This window comes from Cucurbita pepo, chromosome 12, assembly GCF_057944985.1.
Source record: "Cucurbita pepo subsp. pepo isolate OVF chromosome 12, ASM5794498v1, whole genome shotgun sequence".
Taxonomy (NCBI): Eukaryota; Viridiplantae; Streptophyta; class Magnoliopsida; order Cucurbitales; family Cucurbitaceae; genus Cucurbita; species Cucurbita pepo.
Window position 1 is genome coordinate 6,136,658 of NC_141809.1, and position 21,942 is coordinate 6,158,599.

Sequence of the window (21,942 nt, forward strand, 5' to 3'; positions counted from 1 at the left end):
ATCTTCAATCTGCATCTTCCAGAAACCGAAATCGGATCCATCGAACTTCTGAATTCCAATCTTTGAACTTTCCGTCTTCACAGATCGTGGTGAATTTCACCTAGCTTTGATACCAGTTGTTAGGATCGCACAACAACGCACACACTCGATCTAGATGAACACAAAGAAAATGATAGAGAAAATTGCAAGGAGAACTCTGGCTAAAAGGATTTTTATTGATGACTTCAGGTATGTACAACAAGAGAGAGTACAGAGAATAGAAAGTACATTTCCAAAGCTTTACTGGACGGGATATATATATGGTTTAGTCTACTAAATATAGCTTTACCAGATTTAACCATTTACTATAAGGTCTTGTACACAACATTGCATAACATATATCAGGCCTTGTACACAACATTGGATACATTAGACTACCTATAGCTGAGGCATAGGGAATCTTTCTCATATCCTCAAGTTCTTGAGATGTCTTGGGACATTGTTCCTTTGACAATATAATTCCATGCCTAAAAGGTAGATTGCACTTTTTCGAATTTTATATCGAATACTTGACAAGAATCTTGTCAATATAGGATGTTTGAGACAAGGCTAGTGTTTTGTTCTTACGATCCCTTATAATTTGGATTCCTAGAACAAACTGTGCTTCTCCCAAATCTTTCATATGAAATTGTTTAGCTAGCCAACTTTTTATATCAGTAAGATAGCTTACATCATTTCCAATGAGTAGAATATCATCTACATATAAGACAAGAAAAGCTACTACTTTTCTATTGATTTTCTTGTATACACAAGGTTCATCAACATTTTGCTCAAAACTATATGATTTAACCGTACTGTCAAATCTAATGTTCCAGGATCTTGATGCTTGTTTTAGTCCATAAATGGATTTCTTAAGCTTGCAAACCTTTTGCTCTTGCCTTGGCTTATAAACCCCTCTAGTTGATTCATATAGATGTTCTCTTCAAGATTGCCATTTAGAAAAGCAGTCTTCACATCCATTTGTCATATCTCATAGCCAAAATATGTGGCAATGGATAAGAGAATGCGAATAGACTTTAACATTGCAACAGGAGAGAAAGTGTCCTCATAGTTCAGTCCCTCTCTTTGGTTGAATCCTTTTGCCACAAGTTTTGCTTTAAAGGTCTGTATCTTTCCATCTACTCCTCGCTTTCTCTTGTAAATCCATTTACAACCTACAACCTATAGGTCTTACCCAATCAGGAGGATCTACAAGTTCATGGCTTTGATCCATTCATCCTTGTCAACATCATCAATTGCTCGTTTAAAAGACAATGGATCCTCGATGTTATCATCAGTTATGACAACTTGAGCTTCAGTCAAGCCTATGTAACGGTTAGGTTGTTTTCTAATCCTTCCACTACGATGAGGCATTCCCAATTCTTGGTATGGATGTATCCGATTATCAGAAGGAATGGAACTATCAACAACTCTTGTTGATGTATTAGTAGCTTCATTTAATTCATTTAACACTATCTTACTACGAGGTTTATGATTTCTCATATGATTTTCTTCTAAAAAAATAGCATTTGTCGTTACAAATACTTTATTTTCTTCCGGACTGTAGAAGTAACCACCTCTAGTCTCTTTAGGATAACCTACAAATAGGCATACTTTAGAACGAGGTTCCAATTTCTTTGGATCTGTATTCAACACATGTGTTGGACATCCCAAATTCTGAAGTGTTCTAAACTAGCTTTACGACCCTTCCACAATTCAAAAGGTGTCATAGTGACACTTTTGGATGGAACTACATTCAATATGTATAATGCAGTCTCCACTGCATATCCCCAAAAAGAATTTGGTAGTGGAGCATAACTCATCATCGATCGAACCATGTCTAACAAAGTTCTGTTTCTCCTCTCTGAAACTCCATTTTGTTGAGGTGTTTCAGGAGCTAAGAGTTGGGATGTTATTCCATTTTCTATCAAATAGTCTCGGAAATTCATATCCATGTACTTTCTACTGCAATCTGATCGAAGTGTTCTGATGGATTTACCTAATAAATTCTCAACTTCAGTTTTGTTAAAAAAAAAGTCGTCGGCAGAACCAAAAACTCCGGCGAACGTCGGAGTTTTCGTTCGCACACGACCCACAAAGGGCGACCAAAGGCTGGGATGCCACGGAACTCGACCCCGACCTTCAGCCACCCCAAAACAACCTGCAAAGAACAAAAAAAATAGAGAGTACTTCGGCTAAAGCCTACCAAGTAAGTTGCTCACCCGTTGTAGATTACGCGTTAATTGCTGTTTGTTGGCACGTGCCCATTGATTCGCACGCGTCATTAAATTGTATGCTAGTTTGTTGTGCTTAAGTACGAAATCATGTGAACGTGAATCTATGCTATGTATGCTGCTTAGTTTGATGTGATATGTAATGCATGTGATGATATGTTGTTCTTGAATGATTATGACATGATTGTATGGAATATCTGAATGTAAACAACATGAATTGTATGACCTGAAATAAGGTAAAATGCATGGAAACATAACCCCGTTAGGAATATGCCTGATACATAAAGAAATGAAAATGAGAATGACATGTAAGTATGAAACGTGACAGGGGGTTATGTTCATTAATGATAAATGTAGGACTAGCGGGAACCTCATGCATATTGTGTGTTCATGCATCTGGGAGGATACCCCTATCCCATCACAAGGGTACGGACGCGTACATCCAATGGCAGGACAACGATCGTTATGCTTTGCATAGCGCTACCGTGACGGTTACTAGTTCTAACGGGTACCGGCATAAGGGGCTCCCAGAGCATAACCACCGGATAAGAAAAGTGGCCCAGCGGTGTGCGAACTAGCTGGTGAGCCCATACTCACACGTATGGGTTGTGTGTAGAGTATATGGTACACGTCCAAAGTTTACCCGTTAGGACAGCACCATAGGGAAAACAAAACGAAACGAAAGATAGGTCCCATCATTTCATTGCATGTGAATGTTGCATAACCCCAATAGGGGGTCACTTACTGAGTATTCTAGAAATACTCAAGCCTCGTGCTACTTTACTTTTCAGATAAAGGCAAGGCACCCATGTGAGGTCGTCGGCGGCATCGTACACCCCGGGACCGTGGCACATGCATAGGGTATTTGCTTTCCATTTCCTAGTATAGGTTAGTTTAGGTTGAATTTTGTTTACTTCATTAGTATAAATTAGCATAATAAACCTTAGGGTAGATTTAGACAATTATTTCAGTATTGTTCTTTTCCTTTCTTTACCTTGTATTTGTTTTTCTCTTTCACGAGATAATAAAAGGCGAGTGTTAAGTCGCATTTATATTCAGGGCCCATGTAATGTAATTTTGCATTCCAAGGTATAGTAATGACCTTAGATTAAATAGGTAAAAATTAGGGTCGTTACACTCCTCTAGCTTTAACATTCATCAGACCACATAAGTTTGAATGTATAAGTTCTAGGGGTTCTTTGGCTCTAATATCCTTTCCAGTAAAAGGTCTTCTAGTCATTTTTCCTCCTAAGCAGGATTCACATACTAGTAAAGTGTCCAACTCTAACTTGCTTAGAAGACCATTTTTTACCAATCTTTCAATTCTATCTAAATTGATGTGACCCAACCTTAGATGCCAAAGATAGGTGTCATCTTTTCGAGAAACTTTGTCTTTTTGTTCTAGATTTAGCCATTTTAAACAATTCAGTATTTAGAAGTGTCTTACATGCTGATGGTCTTAGCACATACAAGTTATTTTAAACAAAAGCGGAACAACTCTCAAAAACATTTTTCGAAACAACAACTTTGTTACTATAAAAGTTCAAGGAATGAAATTGTTCAACTAAACATGAAACTGAAATTAGGTTCCTCTTCAACTTAGGAACCAAAAATACATTTTCTAAAAGTAAATAAGATTTGTTTAAAAATAACTTGAAGCTTCCAATGACACAACCTCTCTACTGCCTACCTTCATGATCATTTCTCTCTCGTTTAACTGCTTCCAAGAGTCACTTTCTTGAAAAGAAGAATAAACATGATTAGTGGCTCCTGAATCAATTATCCAGGTAGATTTATGATAAGAATCACGGTGTTCCAAATGGACCTATTTTCGAGAAGATTCAAAAAATGTCGATGCCAAGAAGATTAAAAAAAATATCGATTCAAAAATGTCGATCACGGTGCTCCAAATGGACCTATTGCCAAGAAGATTAAAAAAAAATGTGGTGTTCCAAATGGACCTATTGCCAAAAAGATTAAAAAAAAAATGTCGATGCCAAGAAGAATCAACGATGTTGATTAAAAAATGTCAACAACATAATTCAAACCTACGCTCAGAGAACTCTATTGATTTTAAACCTGTTGCATTAGCCACTCAAGCACATCAACATTTGTTAAAAAAACTCTTTTTAATTTTATAAATAATGGTCAATTTGACTTATTCTTTTGTTGATATGGAAATCAACCCATGGGAAAGTATGAAACAAATTACCTTGATGAACAAAATCAAGAGTAAAGAAAACTCGTTTCTAAACTCCTGATTTGAATCACTCCACAAGAGGTTTGATCAATACCACTTGAATGACTCTAGCATGCAAGTTGTAAACACAAGAATTTGCAAATAAAGTTTAGCTCTCAACAAAGCTAAAATAGAAATTTTATTCTTAATTCCAAAATGTCATGTCTAATCAAAGAAAAGAAGGCTTTATATAGCCTTTACAAACCTTAACCTATGTGATACATAACTCCCAAATTAAATGGGTTAGTAAATGAGAAATACCCATAACCTCCATATTAAAATGGCTAGTTAATGGTGGAATATAGTAACCTACGTGGGTTACAATATAACCTTAACTCCTATATTTAAAAATACCTTAAATATGACAAACAAATAGTTAAACTATAATTAAATAATGCAAATAATAAAATGTGCTTATTAGAAATCCTTTGACTAGTTTGATAAATTCAGCGAAGTTTATTAAATGCAACTTAAAGTGAATTTAATTCATCTCTGTCTTGAAGCTCAACTTTGCATAACATATAAGAGACGTCTCCAACGTCTTTTAGAATTTCCTTTGATGAGCTCACCATAGCTTGAATATAACTGTAAAAGGTTTGTTGTAGCTTCTTGGCTCTCGTTCTTGTAATTGGACCTTGAGGTATGAAAATTCCTTTGTCGTGGTTCATATCATTCTTCCCCTCTTGAGAAGGATTCATCCTCGAATCCAAGCCATCACCTACATCAAAGGGACTCAAATCAACAACATTAAAAGTTGCACTAACACCGTACTTACCTGGTAAATCAATTTTATAAGCATTGTCGTTGATGCGCTCAAGAACTTGGAAAGGTCCATCTCCTCATGGTAAAAGCTTAGATTTTCTTTGAGTAGGAAATCTTTCTTTTCGGAAATGCACCCAAACCCAATCTCCTGGCTTGTAGATGACAATCTTACGTCCTTTATTAATTCGGGTGGCAACCTTGGAATTTTGTTTCTCAATTTGTTCTTTTACTTGCTTGTGTAGTTTATGAACAAACTCAACCTTGGCATTTGCATCAAAATTCACAAATTCTTTTGAAGGTATAGGTAACAAGTCAATGGGGGTTAAAAGGATTAAAGCCATAAACAATTTCAAAACATATGCATTTAGTAGTGCTCTGAACAACCCTATTATATGCCAATTCTATAAATGGCAAACAATCCTCCGAAGTCTTAATATTTTTATCAATAATAGCCCTAAGCATAGTAGTCATGGTTCTGTTAACAACTTCAGTTTGTCCATCCCTTTTAGGATAACAAGTAGTTGAATATACTAGCTTAGTTCCTAACTTACCCCATAAAACACGCCAAAAGTGGCTTAAAAATTTTACATCACGATCACTAACGATGCTTTTAGGAATGCCATGCAATCGTACAACTTTCCTAAAAAACAAGTCTAACAATATGTTTTGCATCATCAGTTTTGTGACAAGGAATAAAATGTGCAATTTTACTAAATCGATCAACCACAACAAAGATGCTATCATAACCTTTCATAGTCCTAGGTAAACCTAAAACAAAATCCATTGATATATCAATCCAAGGACCATTAGGAACCGGTAATGGGGAGTATAAACTATGTGGTTGAAGCCTAGACTTAGCTTGTTTACATGCTATGCAACGAGCACAAACTTTATGAACATCATGTCTCATTTTAGACCAAAAAAAATGTTCAGAGAGCATATCATAAGTTTTAGAAACTCCATGGTGTGCCATTAAACCACCTCCATGAGCTTCCCTCACAAGTAAATCACGGATGGAACAAGATGGTATGCAAAGTTTGCCTTTTCGGAACAAAAATTCATCTAACAACAAGTAATTATCCACAATGAGTCCTTTTTCACAAGATTCAACAAAAGGAGCAAAGAACATGTCATGTTGATACAAATCCTTTATGTGTTCAAAACCCAACAACCTAGCATTCAAAGTATTGAGGAGGACATACCTTCGTGATAAAGCATCTGCAACAATGTTCTTATTACCTTGTTTATATTTTATGACATAAGAGAATGTTTCAATAAATTCTAACCACTTAGCATGTCGTCTGTTGAGTTTATTTTGTACTCTCAAATGCTTTATACTTTCATGATCCGTATGAATAATGAACTCCTTAGGCCAAAGATAATGTTGCCAGGTTTGCAATGCACGAACCAAAGCATAAAGCTCTTTGTCGTAAGTTGGATACCTCAAAGATGCACCAGTCAACTTCTCACTAAAGAACATTAAAGGTCTTTGATTTTGCATTAATACAGCACCTATCCCTACTCCACTAGCATCACATTCAATTTCAAAAGTAGACTCAAAATTAGGTAATGCAAGCAAGGGAGCATAACTCAATTTTTCTTTCAACGTATTAAAAGCAAGTTCTTGATCTTTTTTCCATATAAAGGATACATTTTTCTTAACAAGTTCATTCAAGGGTGAAGCAATTGTACTAAAATTCTTAATGAACCTACGGTAGAAACTTGCAAGACCATGAAAACTTCTTACCTCACTTACATTTTTAGGTGTAGGCCAATCTTTTATAGCCTTCACTTTCTCCTCATCAACCTCAACACCATTAGATGAAACTACAAACCAAGAAAGTTAACTTTTTTCATGCAAAAGCTACATTTCTTTAAATTTACGTACAAACATTCGTTTCTTAAAGTAGTCAAAACATTGCGTACATGGGTAATATGATCATCTAAAGATTTAGAGTCAACAATGATGTCATCAAAATAAACAACCACAAACTTACCTAAGTATTCTCGTAAGACATGGTTCATTAGTCTCATGAATGTACTAGGTGCATTAGTTAATCCAAAAGGCATAACCAACCATTCATAAAGACCATACTTGGTTTTAAAAGCTATTTTCCACTTCATCCTCAATATGCATGCGAATTTGATGATAACCCGATTTTAAATCAATCTTAGTAAAAAGACTACATCCATGCAATTCATCAAGCATATCATCTAATATGGGAATTGGATGCCTATACTTTATAGTTATCTTGTTTATAGCCCTACAATCAACACACATACGCCAAGAACCATCTTTCTTAGGTACAAGAATAACTGGAACAAAACAAGGACTCAAACTTTCACGTACATACCCTTTAGCAAGGAGTTCAGTTACTTGCCTTTGTATCTCTTCAGCCTCCTTTGGATTAGTCCTATAAGCTGGTCAGTTTGGAATGGGTGCGCCAGGAATGAAGTCAATCTTGTGTTCAATCCCTTTAAGTGGTGGCAAACGACTAGGCATCTCCTCGGAAAATAAAACTTCAAACTTTTGCAAAAGCACAACAAAATCACTAGGCAAAGAAGGGTTAAGCATGTTAGTAAAGTAACAAGACCCCTTGCACATATGTACAAGAATAGTCTTGTTAGAGAGCAAAACATTCCTAGCCTCACTTGATCTAACATACAAGCTTACTGATTTGGCTTTTCTTTCTTTTTTTTCTCTAGGCTGAGTGATACTCTCTTGCTTTTCACTCAAGCTCTTTTTTTTCACTTGATTCTTTTTCAATCTCTGCTTTTGCATCAGCCTCTTGCCTTTTCTTTTCCAATAAATACATCTTTTGGAGACAATGGAATAAGAGTAGTTTTTCTACAGTTGTGAGTAAAAGAGTATCGATTTGCATACCAATCATACATTACCCGACGATCAAATTGCCAAGGCCTCCCCAGTAGTAAATCTCCAACATGCATGGATACAACATCACATAAAACGTCATTGATAAGGCAACCCTAATCCTCAGCCCAACGATCCAAGCTTTTGTTGAAGCAAGAACCTTTGAATCAAAGTAATTAACACCTCCTTATACGAAATTTTGATCAACCAAGAGATAAGGCTAGAATTAGATTACCTCTTACGATCGAAGATCTAGAAGCAAGATTTGGAAACCTTGTTCTAAATTGAGTCACTCCACAATCTAACTTGATCAAGGCTTGATTGAATGGCTCGGGTGCAATTCTACCACAAGAATTTCTTGAAACTTAGAAATGGCAAATATGATGCTCTGATTTCTAAGGGAAACATCTCAATTTGAGATCTGAATTACATTCATCCACGAATCTGAATTTTACATAACATATTGTGGGTATTTATAGTCTCCCGACAAAAGACGTTTGTGGACGGGATTCAATCCCGATCCCCTTTAAACTCCACAAATGACGAAGTCAATTTTGACCAATTGACCATTGCAAAATGAAAACAAAAAAAAAAAAAAACAATAAAATTTTTCAACAAATGTTGATATGTTTGAGTGGCTAAAGAAATAAACTTAAAATCTATTAGGCTTCACTTGTGTAGCTTCTAACCCTGTTGTTGACATTTTAATTTTGTTTTAATGTTTGTTGAATCTTCTTCGCCTTGGATCGTGTAATAGGGTTGGATCGTGTAATAGGTCCAGTTGGAACGTTTGGAACACCATGATTCTTATCATCTTCCCCTTTTTCAAAAGAATATTGTCCTTCGTCAATCGTATCAGCTTCTAATTCTACAAATGATGGTTGAACCGAGCCGATCCAATTTTGTAGATGAAGAATGAATGTTTGTTGAATCTTCTTCGCCTTGGATCGTGTAATAGGTCCAGTTGGAACGTTTGGAACACCATGATTCTTATCATCTTCCCCCTCTTCAAAAGAATATTGTCCTTCGTCAATCGTATCAGCTTCTAATTCTACAAATGATGGTTGAACCGAGCCGATCCAATTTTGTAGATGAAGAATGAATGTTTGTTGAATCTTCTTCGCCTTGGATCGTGTAATAGGTCCAGTTGGAACGTTTGGAACACCATGATTCTTATCATCTTCCCCCTCTTCAAAAGGATTCGTCCTCGAATCAGAAAAATCATCACCTACAACAAAAGGACTCAAGTCAGCAACATTGAAAGTAGAATGTACTGAAAAGTCTTCGGGAAGGTCAATTTTATATGCATTGTTATTAATTCTTTCAAGGACTTGATAAGAGCCATCCCCTCTTGGATGTAACTTTGTCTTCCGTTGAGATGAGAATCGCTCCTTGCGAAAATGTATCCAAACTCAGTCACCAGGTTTAAAAATGTTTTACTTCTGTCCCTTGTTAATCCTTGAAGCAACTTTGAAATTTTGGTTCTCAATTCTCTCCTTCACCTCCTTATGCAATGTTTTGATCAAGTCTGCCTTACTTGTGGCTGCGTCACTCACAAACATATTAGAATGAATAGGAAGCAAATCAAGAGGCGTAAGTGGATTAAATCCATAAACAACTTCAAAAGGAGAACAATGAGTTGTACTACGAATTGCTCTATTATATGCAAACTCTACAAATGACAAACATTCATCCCAAGACTTAATATTCGTAGAAATAATAGCCCTAAGCAATGCTCCTAATGTTCTATTAACCACCTCAGTTTGTCCATGCGTATGAGGATGACATGTAGTTGAAAACAACAATTTGGTACCCAATTTACCCCCACAATACTTTCCAAAAGTGACTTAGAAATTTAGCATCCCTATCACTAACAATTATTCTAGGGATTCCATGTAATCTTACTACTTCCCTAAAAAATAAGTCAGCAACATGTTTTGCATCGTCCGTCTTGTTACATGCAATAAAATGAGGCATCTTACTAAATCTGTCTACCACAACAAAAATACTATATTTACCCTTTTTAGTGTGCCATAAACCAAGAACAAAATCCATAGATATATTAGTCCAAGGTTCATTAGGTACATTCAAAGGAGTGTACAATCCATTTGGTTGTGATCTAGATTTAGCTTCTTTGCATTTAAAGCATTGACTACAAAATTTATGAACATCATGCTTCATTTTCGGCCAAAACAAGTGTTCATGCAACATATTATAAGTTTTATTAATCCCAAAATGTCCCATTAAGCCACCACCATGTGCTTTTTTTACAAGCAAATCTCTGATAGAGCATTTAGGAATACAAAGCTTACTTTTCTTAAATAAGAATACATGAAACACTTAATAATAATCATCTACAGCTATTTTTGTACGACAAGATGCATAAATAATTCCAAAGTCGTGGTCATCTCGATATAATTCTTTAATATGCTCAATGTACCTTCTAGATAATGCATCAGCTACCACATTATCCTTACCTTTCTTATATTTGATGACATACGAAAATGTTTCAATAAACTCCACCCACTTTGCATGCCTACAGTTCAGTTTGCTATGACCCTTAAGATACTTCAAGCTTTCATGATCAGAGTGGATCGCAAATTCTCTAGGCCATAAGTAGTGTTGCCACACCGTGATTTTGTTGATGGCTCTACAATCCACGCACATGCGCCACGTTCCATCTTTCTTCAGCACCAATAAGACTGGTACAGAACATGGACTCAAACTCTCTTGTATATACCCCTTCTCCATAAGCTCCTCTACTTGCCTTCGAATTTCTTTATTCTCAGTTGAGTTCGCTCTATAAGCTGGCCTATTAGGAATTACTGCCCCTGGAATGAAGTCTATTTTATGTTCAATACCTCTAATGGGAGGTAGTCCTTTAGGGACTTCATCTTGAAATACGTCATCAAATTCCTGTAAAAGAGATTGAAACATACTAGGCAAAGACAAATTATTATCGTTAGAGACCAAACATCCTTTCTTGTACACAAGTACAAAGATGGTTTTTTGTGAGAACATTGCCCTTCTAACCTATCCAACTCTAGCCAAACAACTCACATTCTTTCCTTTTTTTCCAATTTCATTATTTTTTTCACTATGGTTTTCTCGTTGACTTTTCTCTATTTTTTCACTTACCTCTTTTTCCTCAAACTCTTTCTTTTTTTGTTCCAACTTTAATTAATCAGCAAATACATTTGTAGAATTCAAAGGTACAAGAGTGGTTTTTCTACCATCTTTGACAAAAGAATACCGATTCAAATAGCCATCATACATAACCCTCCTGTCAAATTGCCATGGTCGGCCAAGCAATATGTCTCCAGCATGCATTGGTAAAACATCACAAAGAACTTCATCTTTATATTTTCCTAATGTAAAAGATATTAAAGCTTGATAAGTTACCTTCATTGTTCCACTGTCATTGAGCCATTGAAGCTTGTAAAGTTTAGGATGGTGTTGGGTTGGAATTAGCAACCTTTTGATCAACATTGTACTTACGACATTGGTGCAGCTTCCACTATCAATTACAAGACTACAAGGAGTCCCCTTGACCAAACACCTTGTGTGAAATAGGTTGTCTCTTTGATCATCAACATCATTCTCAGTAACTTGAGTTTTAAGAAGTCTTCTGGTTACAAGTACCAAATGACTCCCATCTTCTAGTTCCTCCTCATTCTCCTAGATTTCCTCTTCAACTAGCTCATCATGGTCACTTTCCTCACTATCTGTGACAACTTGTCCATTCTTGATAATCATGACTCTCTTGTTAGGACAATCACGACTAAGATGACCAATTCCTTGACATTTCCAACATTTGATGTCTCTATTTCTTTTTCGAATCTCCTTATATTCCTCCGCTTTCTCTTTACCCTTGGAGGTCTCAGCTTTGTTCTTTTTGTCAAGATCATACATGCCTCCAACTTTGAAATCTATCTTTTCAATATTTGCATTCTTTTTCCAAGTGTTGAAAGTAATAGACTTTGAAATACCATACCTCTTGGAGTTCTCCTTCTCCCAAGCTAGTTGCCCTTCGATTTTGACAGCAAGGTGTAACAATTCTTGCATATCAAAGTACGCTTGCCTATCCACTTGATGAGCAAGCTGTCGGTTTAACCCACCAAGAAATCTAGCCATTGTATCTTCCTCATCTTCATCAATACATGCTCTATTCATAAGGTCTCCATTTCTTTGTAATATTCTTCAACACTTTTTGATCCCTGTTGTAAAGTATAGAGTTTTTGCTTGAGTACTCGAGAATAATGCTTAGGAATGTACCTTTTTCTCATTAATGTCTTCAATTCCTCCCACGTTTCAATTGGTTCTTCATAATTTCTCCTCCACTCTAATTTCAAAGATGTCCACCATATAATGGCGTAATCACAAAATTCAGCCACGGTAAGCTTCAACTTTCTTTCTTCACTAAAATTGTTGCAATCGAAGACATGCTCAATTTTGCTCTCATAGAAAGTTGGAATTTTTAGCTTTACTCCCCCGATTCCTTTTTCTTTTTCTCTCTCATACTAGTACTCCCTCTCAATTCTTTTTTGTGCTAAAATTTCTCTACCCCTTCTTCTCACTCTTCCTCTCCCTCGACCGACATCTCTCCCTCCCCTAGGACTAGTACCGCTAAAAGGGTGACATTGTCATCTTCTTCATTTTCAACTCCTTCATTCAAGAGTACTTCCCTCCCTTGAAGATTACCTAAGGCTATTTCAATTCGCTCCATCCGGTCTGTCAATGTACTAATAACTTGATTCAAACGAGTAATTGTTCCGACCTGTGTTTCTCTCCACCTAGCTTCATTGATCTCCCCTCCATGTCCTCCATCTTGGTTCATGATTGTACAAACAGTAGTGGAATATGTTTAGGACCTCACACACTCAACCCACTAATTTTACACTCAGGGACACTCATGTTTATACACACAAAGGTAGGCTGTTTGGGAAAGTGACTAAATTATGATCAAAGTAGGCTAATATATCGGTAAAGCAATTCTGATAGTAGCAAGCTATTCAAGGCAATCAAGATAAGTTAATTATGAAATAACAACAAAATAAAACAATACGTGAACAAAAAAAAATAAGGGACACGAAGATATTTTTGGATATAATTGCACATTGAAAAAAAAAATCCAAAAAGAAAGGACGTGAAGATTTTAAGAACAATCTAACTCTCCTTTTTATAGAATTCGGGAAATTTAGAAGTTATCTTCAAGCGTACATTATGAGAAAAAAAATATATCAAACACAACGGTTCTAGATTTAGATGGATGAAGAAAAAGAATGGTGTATCAGAAAGAAGAAATAGAACTCTATTAGATATGGTTCGGTCTATGATGAGTTTCGCTCAATTACCCGATCCGTTTTGGGGATATGCAGTGGAGACTGCTACATACATTTTGAACATGGTTCCTACTAAGAGTGTTTCAGAAACACCTTATGAGTTATGGAAAGGGCGTAAAGGTAGTTTACGTCACTTCAGAATTTGGGGCTGTCCAGCACATGTGTTGTTGCAAAACCCCAAGAAATTAGAACGTCGTTCAAAATTATGTATATTCGTAGGATACCCCAAAGAGACGAAAGGTGGTTTGTTTTATGACCCTCAAGAAAATAGAGTGTTTGTATCCACAAACGCTACATTCTTAGAGGAAGACCACGTAAGAAATCATCAACCTCGTAGCAAACTAGTATTAAGTGAGATTTCTAGAGAAGCTACTGTTAAAACAACAAGAGTTGTTGATCAAGCTGGTCCTTCAACAAGAGTTGTTGATGGAGCTGACACTTCTGGTCAATCACATCCTTCTCAAGAGTTGAGAATGCCTCGACTAGTGGGAGGGTTATAACTCAACCCGATCGTTACTTGGGTTTGGCAGAAACTCAAGTCATCATACCTGATGATGGCGTTGAGGATCCATTGACGTATAAACAGGCAATGAATGATGAAGATAGAGATCAGTGGATTAAAGCCATGAATCTTAAAATGTAGTCAATGTACTTCAATACAGTCTGGGAACTTGTAGATCAACTAGATGGGGTAAAACCTATTGGTTGCAAATGGATCTATAAGAGGAAACGAGACCAAACCGGTAAGGTACAGACCTTTAAAGCTCGACTAGTAACAAAGGGTTATACCCAAAGAGAGGGGGTGGACTATGAAGAAACCTTCTCTCCTGTTGCTATGCTTAAATCGATTAGAATACTCTTGTCTATTACCACATTTTATGATTATGAAATTTGGCAAATGGATGTTAAGACAGCCTTTCTAAACGGCAATCTTGAAGAGAGTATCTATATGGCTCAACAAGAGGGGTTCATTGAACAGGATCACGAGCAAAGGGTTTGCAAGCTTAAAAGATCCATTTATGGGTTGAAGTAAGCATCTCGATCCTGTTATATAAAGTTTGATATTGCGATCAAATCTTATGGCTTTAAACAGAATGTTGACGAACCTTGTGTTTATGAAAGAATAGTCAACTCTACAGTAGCTTTCCTGGTGTTGTACGTTGACGATATCCTACTCATTGAAAATGATGTGGGATTTTTTACTGACATTAAGCATTGGCTAGCGACACAATTCCAAATGAAAGATTTGGGAGAGGCTCAGTTTTTTCTTAGAATCCAAATTGTTCGGAATCGCAAGAACGAAACACTAGCATTGTCTCAGGCATCGTACATCGACAAAATGTTGATTCGATATAAGATGCAGGACTCCAAGAAAGGATTATTACCTTTCAGGCATGGAGTTCATTTGTCGAAGGAACAAAGTCCTAAGACACCTCAAGAAGTTGAGGATATGAGACACATTCCCTATGCATCAGCAGTCGGCAGTCTGATGTATGCCATGCTATGTACCCGACCCGACATATGCTATGCTGTGGGAATTGTCAGCAGATATCAGTCCAATCCGGGACGTGCTCATTGGACTGCCGTTAAGAATATCCTCAAGTATCTTAGGAGAACGAGGGACTATATGCTAGTGTACGATGCTAAGGATTTGATCCTTACAGGGTACACTGACTCAGATTTTCAGATCGATGTAGATTTGAGGAAATCGACATCAGAATCTGTCTTCACTCTGAACGGAGGAGCAATAATATGGAGAAGCATAAAGCAAAGTTGCATTGCTGATTCCACCATAGAGGCTAAGTATGTTGCTGCTTGTGAAGCAACGAAAGAATCTGTATGGCTTAGGAAGTTCTTAACTGATTTGGAAGTCGTTCCAAATATGCATCTTCCCGTCACTCTTTATTGTGATAACAGTGGAGCAGTTGCAAATTCAAAAGAACCTAGAAGCCATAAGCGAGGAAAACATATTGAACGCAAATACCATCTCATAAGGGAGATTGTGCAATGAGGAGATGTGATCGTCACACAGATAGTTCATACATCATCATAACTCATACATACTCATCATACTCATCATATTGCCACAAAGTGCATCAAACATATCAAGTACGACATTCATCAAAATATATATATACTGAGCACATCATCAAGTATCGTAACCCACCATCATCATAACTCATACATCATCATAACTCATATACCGCATCGTACGACATAGTTCATACATCATCGTAACTCATACAATTTTTAGCCTATCCTATAGTAAGGCCACTTACCTGGTTGACCTTAGTCGAAGTCTTCCTTAATTTAATTAACGTAAGCTCCCGTTCCTCGAGAGCTGCTCCAAAGGTTGCTGGAGTTCGCTTCATATCCCACCGTTCGTCACCTTTTGTTAGTATTTCACATTTTAATTAATAATCCAACTAACAATGTGAAATACGGCTCTAAAACAGTCTCAGTAAAAATCGAATTCCAAGTTTTCATTGTTTCTAAATTTTCTAAAACTTAAATTGAAAATATATCAATATTATTTCATGCGGCTTTGAATCATTCAATCCAACTATGGTTTGTTATAATATTATATTCTCTAGATACAAATAATAATAATTCTTTACGTCTTCTATTTTCCTTTTCTCCTGTTGTACCACTTTGTTTCTCTCCTCTTTGTATTTTTTTTTTTTCTCTTATTATGCAATTATAAAACAAATTTCAATCAATTTTGTTCTCCTCTCTTTCTTAATATGACTGTCCAATTAACGCTATTTTTAATCTATTTGTTTTCTTCTCTTTCCTAAAAACTACTATCACCAAGCCATTTTCAATCTATTATTTTTTCTTCTCTTTCCCAACTGATGACTATCCAATCAAAGGAGTCATTTGGAATCCATTCTAATTATTCTAATTTTCGTTCGTAAAACTAGCCTATGCATCAATCAATTATGATTTTCTTCTCTTTCCCAAAAATGATGATCCAATTTAAATGCAATTGACAAAGCCATTTTTCAATCAATTTTGATTTTTGATAAGATATCCAAAAATCTAAATAATAGAAAAAATAGATCTAAGATAACTTTTCTATCTCAAAAATAAAAGAAGAGGAGATCTAACTTACCCATAAATTTTCTATCTGTTTCCCTTCCTATCAAATCTACTTGGGAGTAAACCCATTTCCAATTTTTCTCTTCCAAAATCTGTCATCTTTCTTTTGTTTCTTTCTCCTATTTTTTTACCCTTCCCAAAATCTGCCATTTTTTTTTTGTTTCTTTCTGTTTGTTTCTTTTGCTGATCATTTTGCAGTTGAGGTGTTGGGGAGATATTTGGGGAAGGGGTTGAGGAGATCATTTTGTTTCTTTCTCTCATAATTTACTTTTTTTTTTTTTTTTTTTTTATAATTATTATTTACTTACTATTATTATTATTTCTTCTTCTTTTTTTTTTCCTTACATATGTCATGCGTAAAATAAGAAAATGAAATGTCATTGATTATGTATATTGTTACTACTTGTTGATGATGAGTGTTTTTCATGACTAATTTTGATAAAATTGACTACATTGTTGTTGACGGCACGATTTTTCGCTTAATTATATGTGTATGATAATATGGAAAATTATGTAGTTTATGTTAGGACCATGCCGCCTAGAGGACGTGGAAGAGGACGTGGAAGAGGACGTCGAGAAAGGGAACAACCTCCTGTCGAGGAAGGGGTAGAGGTAGAGGGAGCCCAACTTGTGAAGGCTCTGTAACAAGAAAATACGTGGCTGCACTACCTCCAACAACACCATTGGCGGGAATAGACCCCATGAAGAATCTGATGTGGGAATCTTTCCAGGCCATGGTTCAAGTACTGGTGGCCATCGAGCAAACCAATAGCTTGTAACATACATGAGTGGCAAGATATTTATGGGATTTAAAATGGTATGAACCCGTACCTTTAGTGGAAGCACGAGAGATCCAATAGAGGCACAATTATGGCTATCACCAATGGAGACGATTTTCTTATTATGAACTACCCAGACCATGAGAAGGTATTCTTTTCGTCATTCATCTTGAAAGAAGATGCAAAATTGTGGTGATTGGAAAATTGAGAAATTCTCGGGCTAAATGGAAGTGTAAAACCATGGTCTCGATTCAAAAAGCTATTCCTAAAATAATATTTCTCGAAGGTAGTCGGACTTTGAAGACAACAGGAGCTCAGCCATTTGATATAGAGTGGACATTTTGTGGATGACTAGGCAAGAGAATTTATAAGGTTGAAATGATTCGCGCTGTCATTAGTGGATACAAAACTAAAAATTGCTAAAAGGTTCATCCTTGGACTAAATCTAGAAATTCAACGAACAGTTGAAGCCATAGATCCTACCACGTATAAGACTGCTTTGAGGTCAGCTAAGGCTATGGAAAAGCCTAGAGATAGTGATATGAATTCAACTCCAGACCCTTTGTATGTACCCGAAGGATCGATTACAAGAAGTAAGGTTAAAGAAGTTTCAAGAGGCCTATACATTGCATCTTAAAAAACTAGCTAGTGTACAAGTTGAAACAAAGACTTTTGAGCCCAAAAATCTTTATAGCATTAGCATATCAAATAAAGAAGATAATGAATTGGCTGACATTGGAAAGTAATTAGAAGACTTGCCTTTGGTAGTTGAACTACTAATTAAGACAATTTATGAATGCCTTATTTTCTTCAATTTGTATTTAATAGCATTTAGTAGTAGTTTGTATGAATGCCTTATTTTCTTCCATTTGTATTTAATAGCATTTGTTAGTAGTTTGTGTAAATGTTTTATTTAATTCAATTTGTATTTAATAGCATTTGTAGTTGGTAGTTGAACTTTATTATGTTAGAGTTATCTTTAGAGCCTATTTAAAGGCACGTAATATTCATGTTTGGGCATCAATTGTTGAATACAAACCAAACCTTTGTGTTTTTTTTATACCTTTTTAGTGTTATTCTTTTTCAAATCTTGTTTTAGGTTTGATGTTTAAACCGATTCATTGAATTAATTTTGATCAAGCTAATTCTAGAGTGAATTGTTTTTGTATCGAAGTGTAACCATCATAGATTCTAAGTTCGATCTAAGAGTCATTCATCTTCTAACCAGCTCTTGGTTGGAATCAATCCGTTAAGTTAGGTTTCTCTGTGAAAGTTTTGCAAGGATTCTAGAAGGACCTCTAGCTTTGCAAAAATCTAGCATTGTTGGCGCTTATCAGATAGGTACGTTGAGAGTCAGTTGTCACTATTGGGAGAAAATAATAGTATGATCAGACCGACTCACATCGACAACCATCAACATGTAAACCTCAATATACGGATAGACACCCTCCTTAATATGCTGATAGATATCTTAGAGACTAAGAGAAGGTCCAAGGGAGTGAGGAACCATTGTGCCTTGAATGTGGGAAACAACATTAGGGTAGATGTATGGCTTGAATCTAGGGCTTGTTTCAGATGTAGTCATCAAGACTACCTTGCCAAATACGAGGAGGACGAAAAACCCAGTTGACCCACCAAGAGGCCCTGGTGGAGTCGAGAGACCTATCCAGACATATCTAGACTTATTCGCAAGAAAGAGAGTATGCACCTGCAGGGATGTTGGGAAATACGACATAGTGGTGATAGGTACACTATCCATCCTAGGACACTATGCTTTAACGTTATTTGATTCAGGCTTTACACGTTCCTTCATATCTGTGCCATTTTTTAGTCAAGCAGGGTTCCAACTAGAACCCTTGTTGCATGTATTAAGTGTTAGCACCCCAACACGGGTAGACTTAGTGTTTAATGATAGAGTAAAAGATGGGCAAGTAATAGTAGCAAGATGAACCTTTAGCGTAGACCTGATAGTTGTTAGCATTACGAATTTCGATGTAATACTATAGTATAGATAGATTGGCTAGCTAAGAACTATGCCAATATAGATTGTTACAAGAAGGAGGTGGTATTCTCAACACTATCTGGATCTAGTTTTTAGTTCAAAGGCTAGAGTTACCCCTAATCTAATTTAGATGATGAAGGTCAAGAGACTGGTCTAACGAGGAAGGTGAGCCATATTTATTAGTGTCGTAGATACAAAATGGAAAGAAAAGACTGAATACAATACCAATATTGAATGAATTCTCAGATGTCTTTTTGGAGGATTTATCAGGATGCCCTTTCTCTAAAATTGTAGGCGCAATTACAAGAAATTGAACTGGGAAGTGGAACCATTTCTAAAGCGCCTTACTATATTGTGCTAGCAGAATAAAAGGAACTGAAGACGCAATTACAATGATCTATTTAACAAAGGCTTCATCTGACCTAGCGTATCTTCTTAGGTATACCTCGACTATTGAGAGTTAAATAAGAAGGATGGTTCATGGGCCTGTGCCTCGACTATTGAGAGTTAAAATAAGAGAACGATAAAAAACAAGTACCCACTCTCATATTGAAGATTTGTTAGACCAACTCAGAGAAGCGAAAATATTCTTCAATATAGATCTTCGGTCAGGAAACAACTAGGTTAATACTAAAGAATGGGATGTACTTAAGACATCATTCAAAACAAGGTACGACCACAACGAGTTTGTGGTGATGTCATTTGGTTTCACTAACGCCCCAACAATATTCATGGAGTTAATGAATAGAGTATTAAAGGAGTGTCTCGACACATTTGTTATTGTGCTTCAGACCAGTGGTGCACTTATTAGATACCTACTACGGAATGCTTTCTTTAGAAAGTTATCTGCGTTACCATTGTCCCGCGGAAGCATCAAATCATCCTAGTGTACTCAAAGATGGATCAAGAACACGTTTAAAAAGTTCTAAAATTTTGAGAGAGAACAAGTTGTACGCCAAATTCTCCAAGTGTGAATTTTTGTTCCGACACGTCTCATTTTTAAGACACATGATGTCAAAACATGGAATCTCAGTAGACCCCACCAAGATTGAAGTGGCCATTAAGTGGGATCACACGAACACAGTTATTGAGGTTTGTATGTATACCATATGTAGAGAAGTACTACACATCAAATTCTACCCGAACTGGAGTTGAGACCAACACCATGAAATGATGTTTTATGAAATGATTGTTCCTAAACATGATTGCATTTTGACCCCAATATTGAAGTTCCTTACCTTATACTTCTTAAAATTGATATGAATCCAACAACTGATCACTTCCATGTACCCGAACGAGCAATTACAAGAAGCAATACAAAGAACATTCAAGTATCCTCAAGAAAATAATGGAGTGTCTGACATTGGAAAGTGATTAGAATTCTTGCCATCGGTAGTTGAATTACGAATTAAGACAATTTATGAATGCCTTATTTTCTTCCATTTGTATTTAATAGCATTGAGGAGTGATTTGTAGTTGGTGGTTGAACTTTATTATATTAGGGTTATCTTTTGGGCCTATTTAAAGTTATGTATGTAAGGACTCGAAAAAAAAATATAATAATAGTTAGTAAATAATAATAATAATAAAAAATTAGAAACAATGAAAACTTGGAATTCGATTTTTATTGAGACCATTTTAGTTAGTCTTTCTTATCTTTTCTATCATTCACTATGAAATTTCCTTAACTTTTATGTCATTTTCTTTTACAAACTAGATAGACTAGACATGAAATTTTTTATTCTTTTTAAATAAATTGAATGCATTGTTACCTGATTTGATTTTAAAGGAATACCTCGTACAAATTTAATTATTTTATTACGACTATTAATATGAATTCAAGTTCATATGTTGTCCGAAAGACAAATAAGCAAATAAAGCAAAGTGTCAAAAGATAAAAAAAAAAAAAACACATACATTTAATCTCGCACGCTAACAATCACAACATATTAGTTTTGTTCTTATTAACACTTAATTCTGGAGGTTGAGGTCTTCTTGTTTGAGGTCTTCAAATTGCATATCATTGATTTTCAATTCTTTGGTTGCGAATTGAATACAAATGCATAAACCGAGATAAGATCACGAACAAGTACGATCTCCGCAGTCACTAGAGGCTTTGCATGCAATGTGTTTTAGAAGGCTTCTCTTTGATACCAGTGGCGGCATCCCTTCAACTTCAACTGCAATAATATTTAAACACTCAGACATTATGTTTGAAACTTTTGAACACTTAGCATGGGATTTTTCTTAGAAGGCTTCTCTATTGAAATATTAACCTTCAAAAAGATTCAAAACAAACAAAGAACGAAGAACTAGAAATTTTACCAGAGCAAGACACAACCAACAGTATCATCACAATAATGAAAATCAACTTCACACTACAAATCTCTACCATTTTATTATTTGTGTTCGAAATAATTTGAATGGATTGGTGTGATAGTAATATGAACCAAGAGACATCAATCATACAATATGCTTCAATGAAGATGTGAAGAACATATTGTTGAAATAATCGAAAGATATTTCAATTCGTGCCACATTGAAGAAAAATGAAGTTTCATGTTATAAATTTTGGGTGGATTACAATTTAGA

The 21,942-nt window shown here is 35.8% G+C and overlaps 1 pseudogene; it reads right to left on the reverse strand.

The window, feature by feature from the left end:
• Positions 1-1,227: 1,227 nt before the first annotated feature.
• On the reverse strand, positions 1,228-12,962 carry LOC147789873 (uncharacterized; annotated as a pseudogene).
• Positions 12,963-21,942: the final 8,980 nt, after the last annotated feature.